This window comes from Gadus macrocephalus, chromosome 4 (genome assembly GCF_031168955.1).
Source record: "Gadus macrocephalus chromosome 4, ASM3116895v1".
Lineage (NCBI taxonomy): Eukaryota > Metazoa > Chordata > Actinopteri > Gadiformes > Gadidae > Gadus > Gadus macrocephalus.
In genome coordinates, this window is record NC_082385.1 from 19,567,877 (window position 1) to 19,576,846 (window position 8,970).

An 8,970-nucleotide genomic window follows, 5' to 3' on the forward strand; every position below is an offset into this window, starting at 1 on the left:
TGACTTTCCGGACTCACATCAAGGAAACCACCAGGTCGGCCTTCTTTCATCTGCGCAACATTGCTAAAATCCTCCCTGCTCTGTCCCGGCGTAGCGCCGAGGTGGTTCTCCATGCCCTTGTGTCTTCCCGTTTGGATTACTGTAATGTCCTTTTTTCTGGCCTCCCCATCTGTTCTACTAGGAGCCTTCAGCTTGTGCAAAATTCAGCCGCCAGACTCTTAACAAAAACAAGTAGGTACTGTCACATAACTCCTGTCCTGGCATCATTACATTGGCTGCCCATTCAGGCTAGAGCCGATTTTAAAGTTCTTCTCTTAACTTATAAGGCATTAAATGGACTTGCACCTTCTTATTTAACTGAACTACTTTTTCCTTACATTCCGCCACGTCCACTCCGTTCTCTTAGTTCTAACCTCCTTGTCATCCCAACAATCAATAAAAAGTCTGCTGGTGGCAGGGCCTTTTCCTACCGTGCTCCTTTTCTATGGAATGGCCTCCCACTATGTATCAAAGAAGCTTCATCCACTGCAATTTTCAAGTCCCGTCTTAAAACATACCTTTTTACTCAATACTTTGGTTGAAACTAATTTTTAACTGTTTTATCATATTCCTGTGGTGTTTTAATATTGTTTTAATATTGTTATTATTGTACTTGATATTTTGTAAAGTGTATTGAGACCATGTACCATGGTGATTTTACACTTTAAATAATAAATTGATTGATTGATTGATTGATAGTCCCCATTTTTTGTGGGATGGAGGTGTACATTTGTGGCTAAAGGTGTGTAGACACAGCTGGCCTGTGGCCACGTTATTGAAGTCTGGGGTCAAAAGGTCAAAAGGAGCCGGCACCACGTCGCTTATGAGATAACAAAAAGTTAATGTGTGTTTCTCTCATAACTTTTTGTCATTATTAAAGAGAGGCCTGATTCTCAGATATGCATGTTGGATGGCTAGGGTGTAGGTCTGGGAAGAACTTCAGGCCAAAATCTTGCAAGCGAGCCGCAGGGTGAGTTGCAACGAGATGGAGCACTTGCTGAGTCATTTCCTGTAGTGCTGGAGCCACAGGTTGAAGCGTATGCGTCCTTTGAGACCCCCTTTGATATATAAGAGACCCTATAGAGCTTACTTAAATGTTGTCGACTCAGTCACCTATTGCATCACTTCCTTTAGGGCTTCGGCCTCCTAATTGATCATTGTAGTAGGCTATAATTGAATGCCCTCTTTCATATACCTCCACCACTGGGACGTGGCAACAATACTCCAAATCCATATGGGGAGGGGGGGGATGCTTGTGGACAGTAGGGGTTTACCCTAGACAAATAGGAAGTAAAATCAGGAGAAGGAATGACCTCTCACAAATATTTATTTAATAAATTGTTTCAAATAACCCTCCCTCGTTAAATCAATGAGCTTGGTGTTTTGCTTTCAAAAATTAGTTATAGAAGAAGTCTAAACTGCAGAAAATAAACACATCCAAGCTGCCTTTTAAGGATACCTTGGAATATCTGTCTATTTTTCAACCATCGGACCCTAGTTTACGACAAAAACAACCCAATTGACGGCAGCTCCTTTGCCGCGTGGTTTTTAGAGCCACGAGTATTACCCTACATGCCCACTTCCTCCGTCAGTCAACGGACGTGGGAAGGTGTGGCTGACTGATGGGGGAGTAGTCTTTGCAGAGGCATCCGTCAGCCAATCAAATCGCTTCGCCGGGTTCTTCCCGCTTCTTCCTGCTTGTTGCGATGCAAGATGACCCGCTTTCCAGTATCGTCAGAGCCCGAGTCGCGTCACAGTGCTTAAGTTTGCATACGCGATCTGATTGGATGACGGATCCGTCGCTGCTGAAAAAGTTGAAAATTTTTCAACTTCTTGACTGAGCCGAAGGCTCCAACGGAACGGACGGATCCACAATGCATTGCGCGTCCGTCCCCATTCAAAGTCAATGGGGATCAGTCAACGGACGGAGGTAGTGGGCACGGGGCGTTAGAGGGGGCGGTCGATAGCAACCACCATAGCAACCATGACGGTCAAGTGACTGGATTCAGCCCCGTTGAAAAAAATAGAATACCTCCCTACACACTCAGTAGTAGATTAATCATATTTAAATTATTATGACCATGAAGTCTTTATTTGCATGGGTTTACATTTCGTTGCGTAGCATGGAAAAATCGGAGAAACACTCCCATTCAGAATGCATTGGTTTACACTTCGTTCTTTGGAGTACGGTTATTTTTATTTATTTATTTATTTTCCGTTTTTGAGGAGTTGAGGATTTTTCTGCAATAATCCAAAATCCAATGGAAAACCCATTGGCTTTTTGTCAAGGGAACCGAGGGCGACGCTCACTTCCGGGTTTGCCAACATACGTCATCCCTCTCCACCACTCTATACTGTAAAAACACATGTTCAAGTTGAATGATAATGCATGAATTTATTCTTTATTCTGCCATAGTAACACGGTAAATGGCAAAAATAGGCTGAGAACGAATTCGTATTTACGATATTGTAGCGACCCTGGGACAGTTAAATAGTTTGTGTGTTATGTGTTGCATTGTATTTCGTTGTCCGTTATGCCAGTTGTTCTATGTGCATGTATTGTAATGTTCTTCTTGTCAATCAGTGTGGGGGCGAATCATTAGGTCAGCTGGGGGAGGGCCTTGGAAGAACACGAGGGTGGGGGCCTGCACGTGAGTGAGACCGTGTTGGGGGTTGCCGGGGTAACCGGGGTTTGTTTTGGGTGGGATTTCTGCCGTTGGTTACGGGTTTCAGTGACCTGGTTTTGGTTCATTAAAAGTTCCTTCAATTACTAATGACTCGACATCGTTATGTCACCGGCGAGGTCATTACAATATGTTCAATAAAACGTAATCACGGACAAAATACGTTTTTTAGACAAACGTAATTGAGAATGCCGAATAGTTCTCTGGGAACGTAATTTTGATGAGAAAGGGTTGCTCTGTCAGTTGTCAAAAAAAGTGCACGGACGTGGACTCTATAGCAACGACCTCAGCTACCCAACACTGATCAAAAAAACGATTGTTTCTCTCAATCAAAACACAAAACAGGACAACTGATGCCCATAAACTTAACCCATACATGTTTTGTAATTAACAAGGACACGTTGGTGTAGTTGTGTTGAGGAATGTCACAGATTTCACTGTAACATCGCCGTTAATATGCAGCCACCGGGTCTTCCGTTAGCCAATGGGATGAATGCTCATAGCTTCATATATAGAGTGGCGAAGTCACGCCCCTTCCGGTAGGGCTCATGGGACCTATGAGATCGAAAAATATGAATGGGTGTGTGAAAATGCGCCTCCCGACTCACTTCCACTTCGGGACGTAGCGGTTTAGGACGCAATGAAGGTCTTTGAGTAGGCCGCAAAAATTAAGCCAGCAGCATAAATTAGTTGAAAAAACTGTGATTTATTTTCCATGCTTGAAAAGTGAAATGGCAACGCCAAACAAAATACTTTGATAAACAAAACAACCAAGCAAGCAAAGTTCCATTAATCTGAACATGTACCAGCCTCACAGCAAGCCGTCTCTCTATGCCTCCACCAACCTTGAAAACAGAAAATACCGGGCTTAAATAAAGCCAACCAATTACACAAAATGGTAGATACCAACTGCCATGGGGGTTCACCGACCCAAGTACCACAATACATTTATATTTTATAACGAAATCATAATCAACCAGACACTTCATTGCATACACTGTAAAAAATGTCCGTGAAAATTACAGTGAAAAACTGTGAAATGGCAACAAAAAAAAACTGTAAAGCTAGAAAACGTTTATTGTTGTAGAATAAACACAGAATTACCATAAATAAAAAAACGGTCAAAAATGTTGTTTTTAATTGTTTTAACATGTGAAATATATGGTGAAAAGCTGAAATGGTGACAGCATTGGACAGTCATATTAAAAATAGCACATTACTGTATTATTCACAGTGTAAATACCTTAAATCAAAAACGTGCTGTCAATGATATTTTTTACTATTTTAGTATGTGAAATACAGGGTGAAAAACTGAAATGGAAATGGTAATAGATTGTAATATTAAAAACAGCACATTACTGTATAATTAATTTAGGCATCAGCCTTTCCACAGATAAAAAAAATCAACAAACAATGTACATTTAACCCACAAGGTGCATAAAGTTGGTCTGTGTGGATTACTGACCAAAATATTGTCCCGTGTTACCGTGCGCAAGTGCTGAGAATCAATAGCCCACAATTCCAACAATAGTCCTATATCCAGTCTGGAACATATGACTTGGTGCAATAGGCCTAGCAGGGATTACAAATTCAGTGACCTTAGATTTAGCTTTGCTTTAGATTCCTGAGAAATACTAGCCCAATTCATATAATTTGTTTTCCTTCTATCTTTAGTATTTCCCCTTATTCTTTTATCTATTTTCTGCATTATTACCATAGTCAGGCCTATGGTATTTAATCGTAGGCCTACAGTCTGTACCGTCTGTACAGTATTGTATGGTATTTAATCGTAGGCCTAGTCTGTACCTCCTGCACAGAAGGTGGCGACCTACCCTCAAAATCCCACCCGGCTAGGGGTGTGACGATACACTCAGCTCACGAGAACGAGACGAGATTTTAAGAAAACTACAATGACAAAATATATGACTGCACCAACAGACTTTTATTTAACCAAGTCGCGCATGCATTTTGAAATGTTTTATTATAACTCTTAACATCCATGATATTGAAACTAAAACAAAAATTTATATAAGTTAAATTAAAATAAATTAAATTAAATAATTATCTTTTTTCAAGTGCAAACAATATTATGTGCAAAACCAAATCAAAGTACCCAAAATGTACTTTGATTAAATGTATTCGTTTTCGCGGTTATTCAGCCTCTTCTTCTCCTCCGGAAAAACACGACCGCATTGCATTGTGGTATACGGGAGTAATATGTAGGCTACATCGTATGTACACTCAAATTTTGGATATTTTAAGTGCACTATATAGTGCATGAAATTAACCACTGAGAATTTGAACACCACTACAAAATGGTGAGCACCCTATATAGTACACTATATCCGTGATAGGGAACGATTTTGAACACAGCTTATGGCTGCTTTCGATGCTTCCCCTGCTTCGCCTCCTTCTCCTCCTCTTCTTTTCCTTCTCCTTCTTTAGGTTCTGGCAGGCTAGATGTAGCAAAGGCGCATTACTGCCCCCACAGGCGACAAATAGAAGTTTGGATTGGAGGATTTTTGACGCGATGGGTAATATCGTCGAGTTTAATCTCGCGAGATCTCGTGGCACGAGATCTCGTCACACCATAAAAAAGAAGACGGCGAAGACGGATCCCTTTCAATCCAGCTGAATCAGAAGTCACCTGTATGAGAGAGACGTTCCTCATCTTTGCAGTTTTCAACGGTCAAAGTCAGCACGTCCATGTGCCTTTCTTTTGTTTTGTTAATGATTTCAATCTTGTTGATGATGAAATGCAACACAGGCGTTAAGTAAGGTGTAGTGGTGTGTGGACATTGTAGTGCTACAGACTTCGTTTTTTTCTCATTAGCGCGGGCATTTTGCCCATCCATACTAGCCTGGGAAACCCCATGCTGCTTTGAGTTTTTTATTTCACACATAGTTTTTGAGCTATGTGTGAATTAAGCTTTGCTTGAGTAGTGTCAACACACTGGTGTGGCGTTAATCAGGCAGGTAAAGTGCACGTGTAGTTTTAATTTTCAGTTTCGAAGCCGGGCTAGCTAAACTAGTCAGGCATACTTTATACAGACTAAATTCAGTAGTCAAATTGGTGGCGGATAATTCCTCTGTACCGCGCTTTCTGTTAAGGTAATATTTATTTATTTTATGTTGGGCTGCAGCAGTAACGTTGTATTTTTGTTGCAAAGCAGCCCCACGTGTCCCATGCTACGTGTGAAATTCGCTTTACTTGAGTAGTATTTGCACACTGGTGGCGTTTGTCAGGCAACGTGCACGTGTAATTTTCAGTTTCGAAGCCGGTGTGGCTAAGCTAGTCAGGCATACTTTGTACAGAATTGATTCATGATTAAAATTGATAGCAGATAATTCCTTTTTACCGCTCTTTCTGTTAAGGTAATATTTATTTTTATCTTGGGCTGCAGCAGTGTGAAGTTGTATTTTGTTGCAAAGCAGCCCATGGGCTACCTGCTAAATTTCGCTTGAGTAGTGCATGCACAGGCTCTCAGTCCACATGCATGCATTGGGTGTTGTAAGGATTTGAATGTTGTTGAAGCTGCATAAGTGTTCAGTAAGGCCAGGCATTTACTTTGCACACATTTGGTTCATGATAAAAAAAATAGTTTATTATATATTGTACTAGTGTGTATCCAATTGTTGCATAATGAATGTTGAAGTCCAATGGGTACTACAGAAAAATCTTAAGTTTCATATTTGGTACAACAACTAGCTAGAAATGTGGCAGTGTAATTTCTGTGGGAAATCGTTAAAAACACTAAGGGGTTATGTTATCCATTGCAAACTTCATAGAAATGAGCCACATTGTTTGTTTAAATGTTATGGCTCTGGTTGCACTAAGACATTTGTCAGGTATGGTGCATTTAAAACACACTTCTACCGCAAACACAATGTGCCTGAATCTGATCATGTTGGTGCCGTCGTTGGTGTTTACAGGTGCCCAGTTGCCTTGTGCAGCCACCAATGCCAAACCATCAAGGACCTTTTGGGTCATCAGAAAAAGCACCTGGAGGAAGGACACCAAGTATGCTGTCCGGTGAGTGGATGTTTAAGTGTTTTTAAAATCAAATCTTCACTTACATCTCACATTTCACGAAAACATGGAGACATTACAGACAGCACAATTAATGACATATACAGGGACTTACCAAGGCAGTCATTAGAGTCAGCGGTAGGCGTAGCTACAACTGAAGTTACAGAGACTGGAAATGTGATGGAGACGGGGGGGAGAGAGGATGAGGATATGGATACATCAGGAGATTTTGGTGATCTGTATTTGAGAAATGTGAGTTTGTTTTATTTGAAATTGCAGGGAAAGTTTCTGCTTCCTGCTTCCACCATTCAAAGTATTGTTGAGGAGATGGTTAACATTCACGAGTTAGGTCAGGCATATACTTTGAGCAGACTTCGTTCTTTACTACAAAATGACACATCTCTCTCTGATGATGACATAGCTAAAGCTTGTGATTCTGTCAAAGAGTCTGATCTCTTTACTGAATGTCACACGGGGCCAATGAGGACTGTATATTCAAGAACTGAGACTTTCAAAAAAAAAATCCATTATGTGGAGCCAAAGAAATTGCTCTTGGGAAGAGATGACAATGGAAAAGACAGATTTGCATACTATGTTCCCATCAAAGACACTCTGAGACATTTCCTAGAATCTAAGCTTTGGCTAGATCAGAGTGCACATGTGACAGAACAGTCAGAGATGGGGGTTTTGAGTGACATTAGTGATGGTAGCTTATTTAAACAGAGCGAGTTTTTCAAGAACAATCCATCCAGTTTAAAACTCGTGCTTTACCAAGACTCATTTGAGGTCAGTAATCCGCTGGGGTCCGCAAAGGCGAAGCATAAAGTGCTTGCTGTTTATATGTCTGTTGCCAATTTACCACTACATGTGAGGTCTGACACTGACCATATGTCACTTGTGCTACTGTGCAGAGAAAATGACTTCAAAACATTTGGGCATTCAAAGGTTTTCAGTGATTTGATGAGTGACCTCAAAGAGTTAGAGGAGACTGGAATCTTGACGACAAATGGAACTGTACGTGGAACACTATATTGTATTGCTGGTGACAATTTGGGGTCCCACTGTATCGGTGGCTTGACCGAAAATTTCAGTTCGTCAAAGTACTTTTGTCGGTATTGTCTTGTTACCCGGAATGAATTTCAGAGTGACAATCCAAATGTATGTGGACCATTGCGCACAATTGAGAAGTACAATTCTGCTCTTGAGCGCCTTCAAAATGAAGATGCTCCTGAAGGCGTGAAGTTTGATTCAGTCTTCAATTCTTTACACCACTTCCATGTTTGTCAGCCAGGACTGCCTCCATGTCTGGCACATGACATCTTTGAAGGCATTTTGGCATATGACATGGCGCTTTATCTGAAATATTTCATAAAGCAAAAGAAATGGTTCTCTTATTCTACTCTCAATCGACGCATTTGTCAGTTTAAGTACTTTTCGTCTGATGCTTCTACAAAGCCAAGCAAAGTCAAACCTCTTGCAAAAAAGCTGTCAGGACAGGCGATACAGAACTGGAATTTTCTCAGGCTTTTGCCTCTTCTGATAGGTGACAGAGTGAAAGACACAGATGATGATGTTTGGCAGTTGACTCTGCAGCTGAAGGATATTGTGGACATGGTCTGTGCTCCGAAAATATCTGTCTCACAGGTTGCATTTCTTGACATTCTCATTCCAGAGTATTTGGAGTCAAGAAAATCTCTCTTTCCAAGCACAACACTGAGACCAAAGCATCACTATGTACGCCATTATCCAGCACTTACTCTGAAATTTGGGCCCTTGATTAGACTTTGGACGATGAGGTTTGAGAGTAAGCACAGTTATTTTAAGAGATGTGCAAGGAATCTGAAGAATTTCAAAAACCTCTGCTTGACACTCTCTCAAAGACACCAAATGCTGCAGGCTTATCTTTCAGCAGATTCCCTCGGCCAGGCTATTCTGCAGGTCAAAGACAGTTCTCCATTCTATGTAGCACTTTACAGTGGAGTTATCCAGGATGCTGTCAGGGAGTTTGGCTTTACTGAGACGGACACAAAGGTTGCAGTTGAGATGTCCTACAAGGGTACATTGTACAAAAAAGGACAGTTCCTTGTGATTGGAAAAGATTCTGTGAACTTTGTTGAACTTGGGATTATTTTGCTAAGAAATGAGAGAATTTATTTTGTAGTGACAAAATACAGGACTGTGTTTTTACCTCATTTCCACATGTACTCAGTTAAGAAA

General features: G+C 41.0%; 1 long non-coding RNA gene across 1 annotated transcript; it reads right to left on the reverse strand.

Annotated features, from left to right (window-relative positions):
- Positions 1-726, reverse strand: LOC132455121 (uncharacterized). The gene is made up of 2 exons (XR_009525076.1): positions 527-726; positions 1-75 (listed from the first exon to the last, which is right to left on the reverse strand). It is a non-coding gene; the product is annotated as an uncharacterized LOC132455121 (long non-coding RNA).
- Positions 727-8,970: the final 8,244 nt, after the last annotated feature.